General features: G+C 44.0%; 1 pseudogene; it reads right to left on the bottom strand.

Moving 5' to 3' along the window:
- Positions 1-10,081: 10,081 nt before the first annotated feature.
- LOC126291672 (5S ribosomal RNA) lies at positions 10,082-10,199 on the bottom strand (annotated as a pseudogene).
- Positions 10,200-15,239: the final 5,040 nt, after the last annotated feature.

The raw sequence follows: 15,239 nt of genomic DNA, 5'->3' as shown, positions 1-15,239 counted from the left end.
ATCAGTGTCACTTCTGCTTAAAAATAAGTATATAAATAAATAAAAGTCTAAAAAACAAAAAGCCTGTTATTTTGATGTTATACTACATAAGATATTTTCTAGATTGATCTTGCATTGAATGATTTCAACAAGATAAATGACCACAAAATGTAAATTTATGGCTGCCTCATACGGCAAAACAGATTATTGACTGAGACGAACTGATGCTTCATTAAAAGATGGTACTTGCCTTATTTTACACTGAAAATTCATTGAGTGTGTAGAATAAATTAGTTCTTGTGGTGGGCAAGGTGTTTAAACAAATCAGTTGAGTTGTCCATGAAAATGAGTTGTATGTTCATGGGTTATAATACCAGAAATCTCCTGAACTGCAGCTCAGATAACCTACATCATTGTGTAAAGGTTCCCATCACAGAAGGAAGGAACGCTGTTGTGGCAGAAAGTATGCCAGCTGACAAAGATTGCCGCCAGAAGTATTGAGGCTTAGGGCGAGAAGTGGTCCGTCAGCCGAGAATTCCCAACGTAATCTCCTTGCCGTACCTGCTGCCAGAACCCCACAAATTTCTGTCCCGTGGCACAGCTGATCATCAACATTGATATGAAGCTATTAGCAAGTACAGTTTTTATACAAGACATCACAACACCACAGATAGTTCGCCATATTCTGATTGTATTTAATCAATACATAAATGGCTCTGAGCACTATGGGACTTAATATCTGAGGTCATCAGTCCTCTACACTTAGAACTACCTAAACCTAACTATCCTAAGGACATTACACATATCGATGCCCTAGGCAGGATTCCAAACTGCGACCGTAGCAGCAACGCGGTTCCGGACTGAAGCGCCTAGAACCGCTCGACCACAACGGCCGGCTGTATTTAGTCCATTGCAAGCGAGCGTAGAACTGTGAAAACCATACTCAAATAATAACTTGTTACTTCATGAACCTTTAGTTTTAATTTAGATGAAATAATAAATTGGAAATTTGTGGTAAGGTGTTATGGGACCAAACAGCTAAGGTCATCGGTCCCTAAGCTTACCCACTACTTAATCTAACTTAAACTAACTTACGCTAAGGACAACACACACCATTGGTGGAGGGAGGACTCGAACCTCCGACGGGGGGATGAAATAATACACTACTGGCCATTAAAATTCCTACACCAAGAAGAAATGCAGATGATAAACGGGTATTCATTGGACAAATATATTGTACTAGAACTGCCACGTGATTACATTTTCACTCAATTTGGGTGCATAGATCGTGAGAAATCAGTACCCAGAACAGCCACCTCTGGCCGTAATAACGGCCTTGAACAGAGCTTGAATGCAGCTTCAACACGATACCACATTACATCAAGAGTAGTGACTGGCATATTGTGACGAGCCAGTTGCACAGCTACCATTGACGAGACGTTTTCAACTGGTGAGAGATCTGGTAAATGTGCTGGCGAGGGCAGTAGTCGAACATTTCCTGTATCCAGAAAGGCCCGTACAGGACCTGCAACATACGGTCGTGCATTATCCTGCGGAAATGTAGGGTTCTGCAGGGACTGAATGAAGGGTAGAGCCACGAGTCGTAACACACCTGAAATGTAACGTCCACTGTTCAAAGTGCCGTCAGTGCGAACAAGAGGTCGCCGAGACGTGTAACCAATTTCAACCCATACCATCACGCCGGGTGGTACGCCAGTATGGCCATGACGAACAAACGCTTCCAATGTGCGTTAGCCGCGATGTCGCCAAACACGGATGCAACCAACATGATGCTGTAAACAGAACCTGGATTCATCCGAAAAAATGACGTTTTGCCATTCGTGCACCCAGGTTCGTCGTTGAGTACACCGTCGCAGGCGCTCCTGTCTGTGATGCAGCGTCAAGGGTAACCGCAGCCATGGTCTGCGAACTGATAGTCCATTCTGCTGCAAACGTCGTTGAACTGTTCGTGCAGGTGGTTGTTGTCTTGCAAACATCCCCATCTGTTGACTCAGGGATCGAGACGTGGCTCCACGATCCGTTACAGCCATATGAATAAGGTGCCTGTGATCTCGACTGCTAGTGATACGAGGCCATTGGGATCGAGCACGGCGTTCCATATTACTCTCCTGAACCCACCGATTCCATATTCTGCTAACAGTCATAGGATGTCGAACAACGCGAGCAGCAACGATAAACCGCAATCGCGATAGGCTACAATCTGACCTTTATCAAAGTTGGAAACGTGATGGTACGCATTTCTCCTCCTTACACGAGGCATCAGAACAATGTTTCACCAGGCAACGCCGGTCAACTGCTGTTTGTGTATGAGAAATCAGTTGGAAACTTTCATCATGTCAGCATGTTGTAGGTGTCGCCACCGGCGCCAACCTTGTGTGAATGGTCTGAAAAGCTAATCATTTGCATATCGCAGAATCTTCTTCCTGTCGGTTAACTTTCGCGTCTGTAGCACGTCATCTTCGTGGTGTAGCAATTTTAGTGGCCAGGAGTGTAGAAAACATGGCGTTCAAAGCAAATTTCTAGTACAAAGAAGGTAGTAGACTATAAATAAAAAAAGTTTTAATCATTCCCTCGAAATTCTTATATCTGGTGGACTGATTTACGTCTGTTTACATGAGCAATTTAGTGAGACTAATTCTCCTTACAATAAGTTCAGCAAGTGTGGCGTAATCTAGACTACAAGACACTTACTAACAAAATGGTGCGTACGACGCACGGAGGCGACGAACATCAACACATATTGTCTAACACGAGTATTATCAATCTTACTCAGTGCTCAGTTGGCAAAAACGGACGATTGACAAGCCATTATATCGCACTGGAAAGTAGCCTGTGGCATGAAATGCAGCCACTATAGAAGTGGCTTGTAAAAAACACTTGTTCAACTGACTTATTTATTGTTCATCACTCTTGAGGCGACATCAGATGGGAATATAAGAAGGAATAGGGAAGATCGTACAGAGAGCAGCACATAAACGTAACAAATGGTCTGAGGTGTGGCAGGGTCCTGTCGTAACACTGCAGTCAAGTTGGTAATCAAACGAATTAAACAATTGGGCATAACAATTAAGGAAAGTAATTAGCTTGAAAGCATGTTGATTCGTGCAGTACTTTATTGCAGTAAGAATGGTGAGAACGGTATAATGATCGGTGTGTGTGTGTGTGTGTGTGTGTGTGTGTGTGTGTGTGTGTGTGTGTGTGTGTGTGTGTGGTTCAGACGTTTGAATTTTAATTCAGCGAGCCCATCAGAACTGACTTCGTGGCAGCTAAAGCATGAGGAGGAAAGACAGCGCTTTCTGGGGCGGGCGCAGCGGGCCACGTGCAACACTGCAGTTCAGCATGGCAGGCTAAGCCGGCTTAGTTTGGCAAGTGGAGAAGCAGGTGCAGGGAGACTGAAAGAGGGTCCGAAGTGAAAAGACCTAGTTTCCAGGAGTGGACAGGCCTTCACTATGAATTCTATTGGGGAGTGGTTCCATCAAAAGGGGAAAACAGTCCATCTTAAGTTTCATTGTTGTTGGCGGCAGAGAATTTGCTGCATTTATTAAAGTTTAGAGTTTGTCCCCATGACAGCGATTCTTAGAGAATAATTATAAGGAGATCTGATATTTGGTAAACTGTTGTGTCTGACGTCACTGTCACTGTCACCAAGTACCGCTAGTAGTGCAGCAACACGGCACTGATAAAAGGGACGCAGCTCTGAGTTTGAACTGGATGCACGTGCACCGAGTGTCGTTGGTCTTGATTGCACAGTTCTCTTTGCTAAAGTTCATAAGGTTTCAGTAATATCTTTACTATTCAGAGTGAAAGGTTATCAATGACAGATTAGACGATCACATTGTTATCCTCAGTGACAGTACGAAGAAAATTTTTAAATTTGTGGTAAGATCCTATAGGACCGAACTGCTATGGTCATCGGTCCCTAAGCTTACACGCTACTTAAACTAACTTAAACTTGGAGGACTTATGATTAAGTAAGACAGAAGGGATCGATAACATTCCATGAGAATTTCTAAAATGATTGGGGGAAGTGGCAACAAAACGAGTATTCAGGTTGGTGTGTAGAATGAATGAGTCTGGCGACATACCATCTGACTTTCGGAAAACTATCATCCACAAAGTTCCGAAGACTGCTAGAGCTGATTAAGTGCGAGAATTGTCGGACAATCAGCATAACAGCTCATGCATCCAAGTTGCTGGCAAGAATAATATGCAGAAAAATGAAAAGAAAATAGAGGATGCGTTAGATGAAGATCATTTTGTGTTTAGAAAAAGGAAAAGGCATCAGAAAGGCAATTCTGGAGTTGCGCTTGATAATGAAAGCAAGATAAACAAACATCAAAGTACGTTCGCAGGATTAGTCGGCCTTCGAAAAGAGCTCGACAATGTAATATAGTGCGAGATGTTCTAAATTCTGATAAAAATTGGAGTAAGCTATAGGAAGAGAGGAGTGATATACATTATATACAAGAACCAAGAGGGAGTAATAAGAGTGGACGACCAAGAACGAAGTGGTAGGATTAAAAAGGGTGTAAGACAGGGCTGCAGTCTTTCGTCCCTACTGCTCAATCTATAAGTCGAAGAAACAGTGATGGAAGTAAAAAAAGGTTCAGGAGTGGGTTTAAAATCCAAGGTGAAAGGTTATCAACGATACGATTCGCTGATGGCATTGCTATCCTGAGTGAAAGTGAAGAAGAATTAGGTGTTATGATGAATGGAATGAACAATGTAATGAGTACACAATATGGACTGAGAGTAAATGAAAGAAAAAAGAAAGTAATGAGAAGTACCAGATATGAGAACAGCTAGAAATTTAACATCAGGATTGATGGTCACGAAGTAGATGAAGTTAAGGAATTCTACTACCTAGGCACCAAAATAACCAATGACGGACGGAACAAGGAAAACATCAAATGCAGACTACCTCTGGCAAAAACGGCATACCTGGCCAAGAGAAGTCTATTGGTATGAAACATAGGCCTTCATTAGAGGAAGAAATTTCTGACGTTGTACGTTTGTAACACAGCTCTCTTAGGTGGTGGAACGTGGACTGTAGGAAAACCGGAAGAGAAGAGAATCAAAGATTTGAGATGTGGTGCTACAAAGCAATGTTGCAAAATACGTGGGCTGATGAGGTAAGGTATGAGGAGTTTCTTTGCAGAATCGGGGAGGAATGGGGTATGTGGAAAACACTGACAAGGAGAACGGACAGGATAATTGGACATCTGTTAAGACATCAGAGAATGACTTCCATGTTATTAAGGAGAGATGTAGAGGGAAAGTACTACAGAGAAAGACAGAGATTGGAATAAATCCAGCAAATAGCTGAGGACGTCGAGTGAAGAGGTTGGCATAGGAGAGGAATTCGTGGCCAGTCAGGAGATTGAAAAAAAAAAGTTTAGTTGATAAAATTACTGTGTGAACTATCGTTTAAGAAACATCGAACCAAAAACGTAACTTTAATTCAAGAATTATTTTGGACGCTTCTTATGTTAACTCCAATGTACAAGTTTTCTGTTTTATCCCGACTACCCCTAATAACTTTTTATGCAGAAACAAAATGGAAAATGTACCAAGTTAAATTTTAGCTATCTGGGGACCATTAACCGGGATGATTTCCATCCTTATAACTTAGTTCGTTACGAAGGTATGAAGAGCAGTCCATCCTTTTTAAGTAGCACCCTATATTTTTTATTCGACAGTCCATTTTTCTATTCTCAATATCTGTTCAAAACATACCACAGCACGCATTTCACGTGAACATGTCGTTTTCAATAACGTAACACAAAATTGACTTTGATTCACCTGTACTACACCCAATGCAGATACCCCGAGGCCAATGAGAAAGACAGGGCGCGGCGCGTACCGTGCGGGGATAGGCGTGAGGTCGCTCGCTCGTCCAGCTCAGCAGACGAACTGCATTTTTGCAGCTGGTAACTCGTAATTGGGTATTCATTTACAAACCAAAACCACATCTACGCGAATTCTCTACTGTGGTGCCTTGTTTTTTATTAGTCCCATAACGATCGGTAAGCGGATCCCCACTAATAATTTGTTACATCTGTACTGGGTACGCCGGTCGGAGTGGCCGTGCAGTTCTAGGCGCTACGGTCTGGAACCGAGTGACCTCAACGGTCGCAGGTTCGAGTCCTGCCTCGGGCATGGATGTGTGTGATGTCCTTAGGTTAGTTAGGTTTCATTAGTTCTATGTTCCAGGCGACTGATGGCCTCACAAGTTAAGTCGCATAGTGCTCAGAGCCATTTGAACCATTTTTTTTTTTGTGCTGGGTACAATAAAATTCAGATTATGCCATAATGATTGTTGATTGCATCATGAAGCACTATATCTTGTATGAAATGGGGACTGTTAAACAGAAGCGATTAAATGCAACAAAGAGCCCTTTATATTCTGTATGTCGAACATGATCTTAAATTACAGCATACTGCAAAGTTATCTATTTTGTTGTAGTACTAGTTGTCAGTAAGGTACCTTAAAAGCGGATTCCAGTAGAAGATGCAATTCTTGTTAGCACTATAGACCCAGTTACGAGTTAACAAGTTTAGAGCCCTCATGACGTACGCCGTGCGATCTCTCTTTCTCGTAGGCATGGGTGTACGCTGGATAACGTAATTCGTCCAAGTGCTGGGGTTAATTGTAAACAAGTGGAAACACATGGTACTGCACAACGGTGATTCAGTCAAGTGTTTAACTTGAAGGTATTGAAATCTGGGTTGGCAGGACAGAGTGGATCAGGTTATGGTTGTGGAAAGGGGCCAAGATCAGTTACTGTTAGTTGCACAAAACATATAAACTTTATTTTGCTAAAGACACTTATCACACATACCCGCAAAAGCATACCAAAACAATACTGCTGAAGGTCCGAACACAAGTTATTAAAATTGCCTTAAGGAATACACAGGGCTGAAGGCCTTAGTTACCCAAATTTTACAGAAATACTCGGCTGAAGGCCCACACACTGGACATAGAAGAACTGAAGGTTTAAGGCCTGGATAACAAGAATTTCAAACAGAGAAGAAAATTTAAAACTCTTAAACGAGTTAGATTTTACTTTAAGAGAGCTGAATGCCTTATCTTAAAAATATTTGACGTAAAAGCTCAGCTGAAGGCCACATACTGAACATAGAACAACTCAAGGCTTAAGGCATGGATAACAAAGATTTCAAATGAAGCCAAATCTCTTTTATTTAAATTAGTTTTAAACAAATCAATCTTGAAAGTTCAGTTTAAGTCGTCTGAAGGCCTTATTTTAAAATTAGAACAAACTAAACTAATAGACGGCTGAAGGCCTCGCCCAGTACTTCAGACTAACACAAAATCACAATCTAAAACCAACAGAACAGTGATACTCAGAGGTGTTCCAAGGGTCGGCCTGAGGAGGTAGCTCTGACATAAGTTTAGGTGAGACAGACAGCCAAAAGTAAGATTAAATAATCGAATGGGAACCCGACACAGAAACCCCTGAAGGACCGACCAACAGCCTAATCAATTCCGCTGCGCCGGTCAACGGCACGACAACGGAAAATATCAGCCGAGGACGAAGATATGAGTAGCACTACGTCTTCAAATATTGGCATCTAAATACAGCCAAGGAAAAATAAGCCCTGAAAAATATGAAAAAATACCAAGAGCTGTCGAACTACACGCCGTGCCGGACAACATCAACACGGCGAGGAAAAACACACTGCGGAACACTACGCTAGTGCCCTCGCTGCACTGTCCCAAACGACCCACTGCTTACTCCAGTACGCAGACAGCATAAAATAACTGCTCAGTCGAAATCACACTAGCTAGACACAGTTCCATGAAAACACTTCCACAAGAACTCGAACAATCCTAAAAGCAATCACTGTGGAACAACAAGGACGAATGACAAGTCGACACACACAGAGAAACCATAAGTGGTCGGCGACCAAATACACGTCGACCGATGAGACGACCTTCCGAACGAGCAACCGGGGTTTTCCCCCCTCAAGTCATGTGTGCCGGCAACGGTCGGACGAGTCTTAGCTGTCCGGGCCTCACTGCAGCTCCATGCCGACTCAGCTACATTTCCGCTCGGAACTCGGAGACACGACGACCCGGGCACACTGGCTCGGACCCAACCATTCAGAGGGAACACTTTCCCACTGGCCACCCAACTGTGCACAAGGAAGGAGCCGACCCACGTACCGCAAGATGAGTAATTGAATGGGCTCAGAAGCGGTCAGAAGACCAAATACACGTCGCCAGATGAGACGACCGACCGAACGACCAACCAACAGTCGTTCCCGCTGAAGCCTCCTTCCGTCGGACGGTGTATGTGTGTCGACAACGGTCGGGCGAGTACTGGTTGTCCAGACCTCACTGAAGCTCCATCCCGAATGGACCCCCGACACACCACGAGCCGGAAATACTAGCGGTCGCTACAAGGTAATACGACAGTGCTCTTATCCATATGCGCTGCTGCTGCCACTCAAGGGCAGGCAAGCCAGCAACTTAGTGACGCCAGTAAATCGACGCGACAATTCCGTAAAGAGAAGCTGTCAAGCAAGAAACGGCGTTAACGCCAGCCGCGCACGGCTCAGGTATGATTCAGAACTACGTACGGCAATGGAGGTAAGGTAGTACTGCTATTCACATGTAGGGAACGTAAGTTAGCGGAACAGTAACTGCAATAACTTTTCATATTTACGTAACTTGCATTCTCTACAGATAAGTAGTATTTCCATTTTCACTTCGTTGGTTGACAGCGTACTGATACAAATCTTCAACTAAGACGGTTGACTGAATGACCCGTGTACATTTCCCTTCTGTTTCCACTTGTCTCCTGCCAACTTCAGGAAGTGCAAGAGTGACGTTACCTAGGTACTTGTAGTGTGTGCTGGTATAGAACTTGCAAAGACATCATGAGGTCATTGTTCCGTATGTGGTAAGCTGCGATACGTTTACGAACATATCTGTAGGAGAGCAAGTGAATTACCGGATAACAAATCGAGGGTGGTATTTAAAACAGGCGTGCTTCCGTTCATTTATTCGCAGAAAAAGAGATACATGCATGCTGTTTTATTTTCCCTTGTTAGCTAACATTTGTAATAGATTTTTCTATTTTTCTTCTAGACAAAAAGTAATTGGGGGTCATACAATGTAAGCTTCCACAGCTGGTACTGACATCAGTCAAAATTTCCGGATTTTTAAGCCTTGGGTGATGTATATAATTTTCTCGTAATGTTTTCTCTCCGACTGCGGGCGACATCTTCAGAGATGCAAGCAGAACTGGAGAGAGCGCCGAATATATAGGCAGTGTAGAAGGCATCGTTGCCTATCACGTGACGTGAGCTACGAGACTGTCGCTGCTAATGCCTACATTCTCGATTGGAAGTAATCGATCGTCATTCTTACGTTGTAATGTTGACATCAAAATGTTATCTAATTTAACACTTTCCTCTTTTGTGTTAAAATTGTTATGGTGTTGATAAATCTCAATAGCCTTTCTGTCCGCCCCGGTAGCTGAGTGGTCAGCGCAACAGAATGTCAATCCAGGCCCAGGTTCGATACCCGGCTAGGGACTGGGTGTTGTGTTGTCCTAATCATCATCATTTCATCCCCATCTACGCGCAAGTCGCCGCAGCGGCGTCAAACCGAAAGACTTGCACTCGGCGAACGGTCTACTCGACGCCAGGCCCTAGTCACACGACATTTACAACAGCCTTTCTGCACATCCGCGCATGATAATGCGATGGGTTTGATAGGGCTCGTCTGAGTGCGAGAAAAAACATTAGGAGAAAGTTCTGTACGTCGACCATGGCTTAATAGCTCAGAAGTTTTGAATTAGTAATTTGGGAACTAACAAAAACAAAAAAGAAAAACTAAACTCCTCCCGAACAGGCTATGAAGGCCCAACGGTACCTGCTGGCCACCGTGTCATCCTCAGCCCACAGGCGTCACTGGATGCGGATATGGAGGGGCACGTGGTCAGCACACCGCTCTCCGGGGAGTATGTCAGTTTTCGAGACCGGAGACTCTATCTACTTCTCAACCAAGTAGCTCCTCAGTTTGCCTCACAAGGGCTGAGTGCACCCCACTTGCCAACAGCGCTGGGCAGCTCGGATGGTCACCCATCCAAGAGCTAGCCCAGCCCGACAGCGCTTAACTACGGTGTTCTGATGGGAACCGGTGTTACCACTGCCGCAAGACCGTTTGGCCATTTGGGAACTGGGAAACCCTATATATGAACAGAACACTTGACCATCGTCTTCTGATCTCGACGTAAGCAAGGAATATTCTTGTGTCTTAGTTCAGCAAAATCACAATGTCGACGTGTTTATTAAGGGATTTTGTATAGTTAGTTTAAGGGGTGTCCGGAATATGTGCATCCCAAATGTCTGCGTATTGTGTTATTCATGCGAGAGTGAGTGATAGTTTTCTTTTTGTGAATAATGTAACTGAGTATGGACTTGGGAATCAGCCCGGTATCCACCTAGTGGAATTTGGGAAACCTTCTAGAAACCACATCCAGGCTGGACGGCACACTGGATCCGCCCCTCAATGCCTGAAGCGGCGCTTTAACAGGTACGGGTATCTGGAGGTGAGGGAGGGCGGGGGGGGGGGGGGGGGGCAGGAGTAATCATGTTATTACAGCAGCGAAGGAATTCTTCCGGAGGATAGGACTCATATCCCAGATACGTATAATTTCTACATTACAATTTGCACAGTTTCCAGTTGTTAAGCTTCGGACTAAGATGTACACGGATGCTTGGAATAATGGTTCGTAGCCAACAGAAAACATTTTTCCATGACAGCACTGACCGTCTTGTCTCACAGTGGCATAAAAATTATGGTGATTACGTCTGAAAAAACGAACGGTTTACTCACTTTTTCCCATCAGCCCCGTTTTTATTTGACTGCCCTTTATAGGTAAATATATATTAAAATACAATATCGTTTCAGTGTACACCCGTACATACATACAGTCTATAAAAGTGTATATATGTATGAATGGATGTATGTATGTTTCAGATGATCTCCAAAACCACAAGATTGATTTCAGCGAAGCTTGTTACACATTTCACTTACTGTCTATAATAAACCACTGTGGAAATAAGAACAAGCTACCTCTCAAAGTGTTGGGGGTTGGGTGAGGAAACGAAGCTTAGATCACGACGCGCAAAACTTAACCTATATCAATCGAGCCTTTTGGAATAAAAACAATTAGTGACTTGCAACAAATTTCACAGATAATTTCAAACTTTAATGAGACTTGTTCCATCTGAAAAACTCCCACAAAATGGTAAAATGAAAAATGTTCATCGCTTACTACATTTCCTGCTGTAAAACTGCCACATCAGACATGATCTTTTAACTTTTTTCATCTTTACTGATAACTATATTCGTAACACATTTTGCAGACAGGATTCAAATATGTCACTGAATGTTTTTGCAAAAATATATCACTGTACGACGCATCTATACGATACACTAAGATCGATGCCAACGAGAAAGACAGGCCGCGGCGCGTACGTCACGAAGGTAGGCCTGAATTCGCTCGCTCACTCAACTCAGCAGCTGAGTGTGTATGTATTAACGAGAACTGCATCATTAACAGTACTACAATACTTGATATAAGTGGTAGAAAGGCTTCTTTGTAGCTGTTAGTCTCTTCTGCTTAACAGTCTTCATGTCATACAAGAAATGGTCTCTTATGTAACTGATAATCATTTTATCATGATTTTAATTTAATGGTACCCCAATACAGCCGTAACAAATTATAAGTAGGCGTATGGACTTCCTATCATTGTAGGAGTAATAACAGTAACACTCCATAATAGCGGATTCCAGTAGAAGATGCAGTTCTCGTTTGTACGTACACGCCCAGTTACGAGTCAACGGGTGTCTGCTGAGTTGAGCGAGCGAGAGAAGGCCTCGCATTGAGACACTATCAAAACAGAAGGTGTTTCAGGTAAAGTGTGAGCCTTTGTAACCTAGGAAATAATAGGTGACCGGGATATTTATTGAGATACGTTCACACAAGAAACAGCACCCTTTCTGTGAGGCTATGAATACAGTTTATTGAGTTATATTACAGAGAGTTTCAGCAACGAGATACGTTTTTTAAATATAACATTAGTTTTCTGTGTGATGTGGCTTATGTATTTAAACCAGACGTGCCCAAATCAGTTTAATTCACATTTCTATTACGTTTATGTTGAGAGCTAGGAACCTTCAAAGTGGTAGGGGTGGATGCAGCAGTTGCAACACGCTGTACGTAAAACGTGGCTGTGTGCAGATGGATGTTCTGGTGGTGGAAAGTTGATGTAAGTGATGTGTTCAACTGTGCGCCGACGTTCCAGAATGCATAACGCAATCCGCCTTCTGAATGACCTGAGGACGAGACGTAACAACGCAGGCGTCACTGCGCGAGAAGTTTTCTCGATGCCGAATACACGGCAGGTGCTCCACGGATTCTGATGTCGAGTAACGCGGTATATACATCCAACGAATGCGTTGAAATGTTGCTGGTGCTCGGCAAACGCCGACTCGATGCCAATGAAGCAGCCATGGCGTATGCAGTGAGATATCCTGTTCGAAGAATGCCAGCAACCGTTATGTCTTTACATGCTGAACAATGACTTGGAGAAACAAATACCTCGAGAAGACGCGGCAGTAACGGGCGAAGACCAGCGAGATGTGAGGGAACTGGGGCATCTGGTTTTGCTGAAATACACCGCACTCCCGATGTCATCTTATAAGACGTTTCTGTGGTCACTGGTATCAGCCTTATACCTGTGTGGTGAATGGTATAGGGACACGCGTTTCATCGGTACCACCTCTCACTGAGCCAGGAGCTGCATGGGAACGATTTCTGTCGGAGAGCTACTCTCTGCGAATGGGCTGTACGTAATTTCACTCTGGACGCCTTACAAAGTGTCATGTTCTCTGATGTATCCACGTTCAGAGAATATGGTGCAATGAATCGTGATGGTATGCATTACTGAACTGCAGAAAATCCTAGGTTGGCTCGTCCTGCCGATCGCCAACGGAGGTGGTCCATTAATGTGTTGAGTAGAATGCTTGGGGATGAAATTATCCGTCCAAAGTACTCCCCAGTAACACGGATTTGTCGTTGACACTGAACGTCCCGCCACCAGCACATCCATCAGTACGTAGCGAAGTATTATGTATAGCAAGTTGCATCCACCCCTAACACTTTGAAGGTTTGTAGCAACATGATATAAATGTGGTTTACACACAGCTGGTTTCACTACATCAGCTCCAAGTCAGAAAAAAGTAACTATCTATTAAAACAATTGTATCTTGTTGCTGTATCTTCCTGGAAAATAACTTAATAAACCATGTTCATAACCACGAAGATAGTGCAACGTTTCCTATGTGGAACTATGGCTCAAAAATGGCTCTGAGCACTATGGGACTTAACATCTGAGGTCATCAGTCCCCTAGAACTTAGAACTACTTAAACCTAACTAACCTAAGGACATCACACACATCCATGACCGAGGCAGGGTTCGAACCTGCGACCGTCATGGTCGCGTGGTTCCAGACTGAAGCGCCCAGAACCACTCGGCCGCACCCGCCGCCGGAACTATGTTGATTCATATTTCAGCCACCTATCATTTTGTAAGTTACAGAGGCACACATTTTGTATGTGTAAAATTATATTATTACACAACACACAGTTCAGGAGGTATGACGTAACAAACATTGAGCTGAGTGAAAAGGAAACAGCAGAGCAAAATTCAATAGATATACAAGTGAAGTATGTGTGCAGATATGCGTGAAATATGGTTAACATACGTGACAAGTGCATAAGCCAGCAAAGCCGCGGGTAATCGAATATATCGAAACTTGGTGGCCATATTACACTACTGGCCATTAAAATTGGTACACCAAGAAGAAATGCAGATGATAAAAAGGTTTTCATTGGACAAATATTTTATACTAGAACTGAGATGTGATTACATTTTCACGCAGTTTGGGTGCATAGATCCTGAGAAATCAGTAGCCAAAACAACCACGTATGGCCGCAATAATAGCCTTGATGCGCCTGGGCATTGAGTAAAACTGAGCTTGGATGGCGCGTACAGGTACAGCTACCCATGCACCTTCAACACAATACCACAGTTCATCAAGAGCAGTGACTGGCGTATTGTGACGAGCCAGTTGCTCTGCCACCATTGACCACATGTTTTCAATTGGTGAGAGATCTGGAGAATGTGGTGGCCAGGGCAGCAGTCGAACATTTTCTGCATCCAGAAAGGCCCGTACAGGACCTGCAACATGCGGTCGCGCCTTATCCTGCTGAAATGTAGGTTTCACAGGGATCGAATGAAGGGTAGAGCCACGGGTCGTAACACATCTGAAATGTAACGTCCGCTGCTCAAAGTGTCATCAGTGCGAACAAGAGGTGACCGAGACGTGTAACCAATGGCACCCCACGCCGGGTGATACGCCAGTATGGCGATGACGAATACACGCTTCCAATGTGCGTTCACCGCAATGTCGCCAAACACGGATGCGACCATCATGATGCTGTAAACAGAACCTGGATTCATCCGAAAAAAATGACGTTTTGCCATTCGTGCACCCAGGTTCGTCGTTGAGTACACCATCGCAGGCGCCCCTGTCTGTGATGCAGCGTCAAGGGTAACCTCAGCCATGGTCTCCGAGCTGATAGTCCATGCTGCTGCAAACGTCCTCGAACTGTTCGTGCAGATGGTTGTTGTCTTGCAAACGTTCCCATCTGTTGACTCAGGGATCGAGACGTGGGTAAGATGCCTGTCATCTCGAATGCTAGTGATACGAGGCCGTTGGGATCCAGCGTGGCGTTCCGTATTACCCTCCTGAACCCACCGATTCCATATTCTGCTAACAGTCATTGGATCTCGACCAACGCGAGCAGCAATGTCGCGATTCAATAAACCGCAATCGCGATAGGCTACAATCCAACCTTTATCAGGCTACAATCCAACCTTTATCAATGTCGAAAACGTGATGGTCCGCATTTCTCTTCCTTACACGAGGCATCACAACAACGTTTCACGAGGCAACGCCGGTCAGATGCTGTTTGTGTATGAGAAATCGGTTGGAAACTTTCTTCATGTCAGCACGTTGTAGGTGTCACCACCGGCGCCAACCTTGTGTGATTGGTGCGAAAAGCTAATCAATTGCATGTCACAGTATGTTCTTCCTGTCGGTTAAATTTCGCTTCTGTAGGATGTCATCTTCG

Source organism: Schistocerca gregaria, chromosome 1 (assembly GCF_023897955.1).
Source record: "Schistocerca gregaria isolate iqSchGreg1 chromosome 1, iqSchGreg1.2, whole genome shotgun sequence".
Lineage (NCBI taxonomy): Eukaryota > Metazoa > Arthropoda > Insecta > Orthoptera > Acrididae > Schistocerca > Schistocerca gregaria.
The sequence above is the reverse complement of the archived record's forward strand: the minus strand, read 5'-3'. Positions and strand labels throughout refer to the sequence as shown.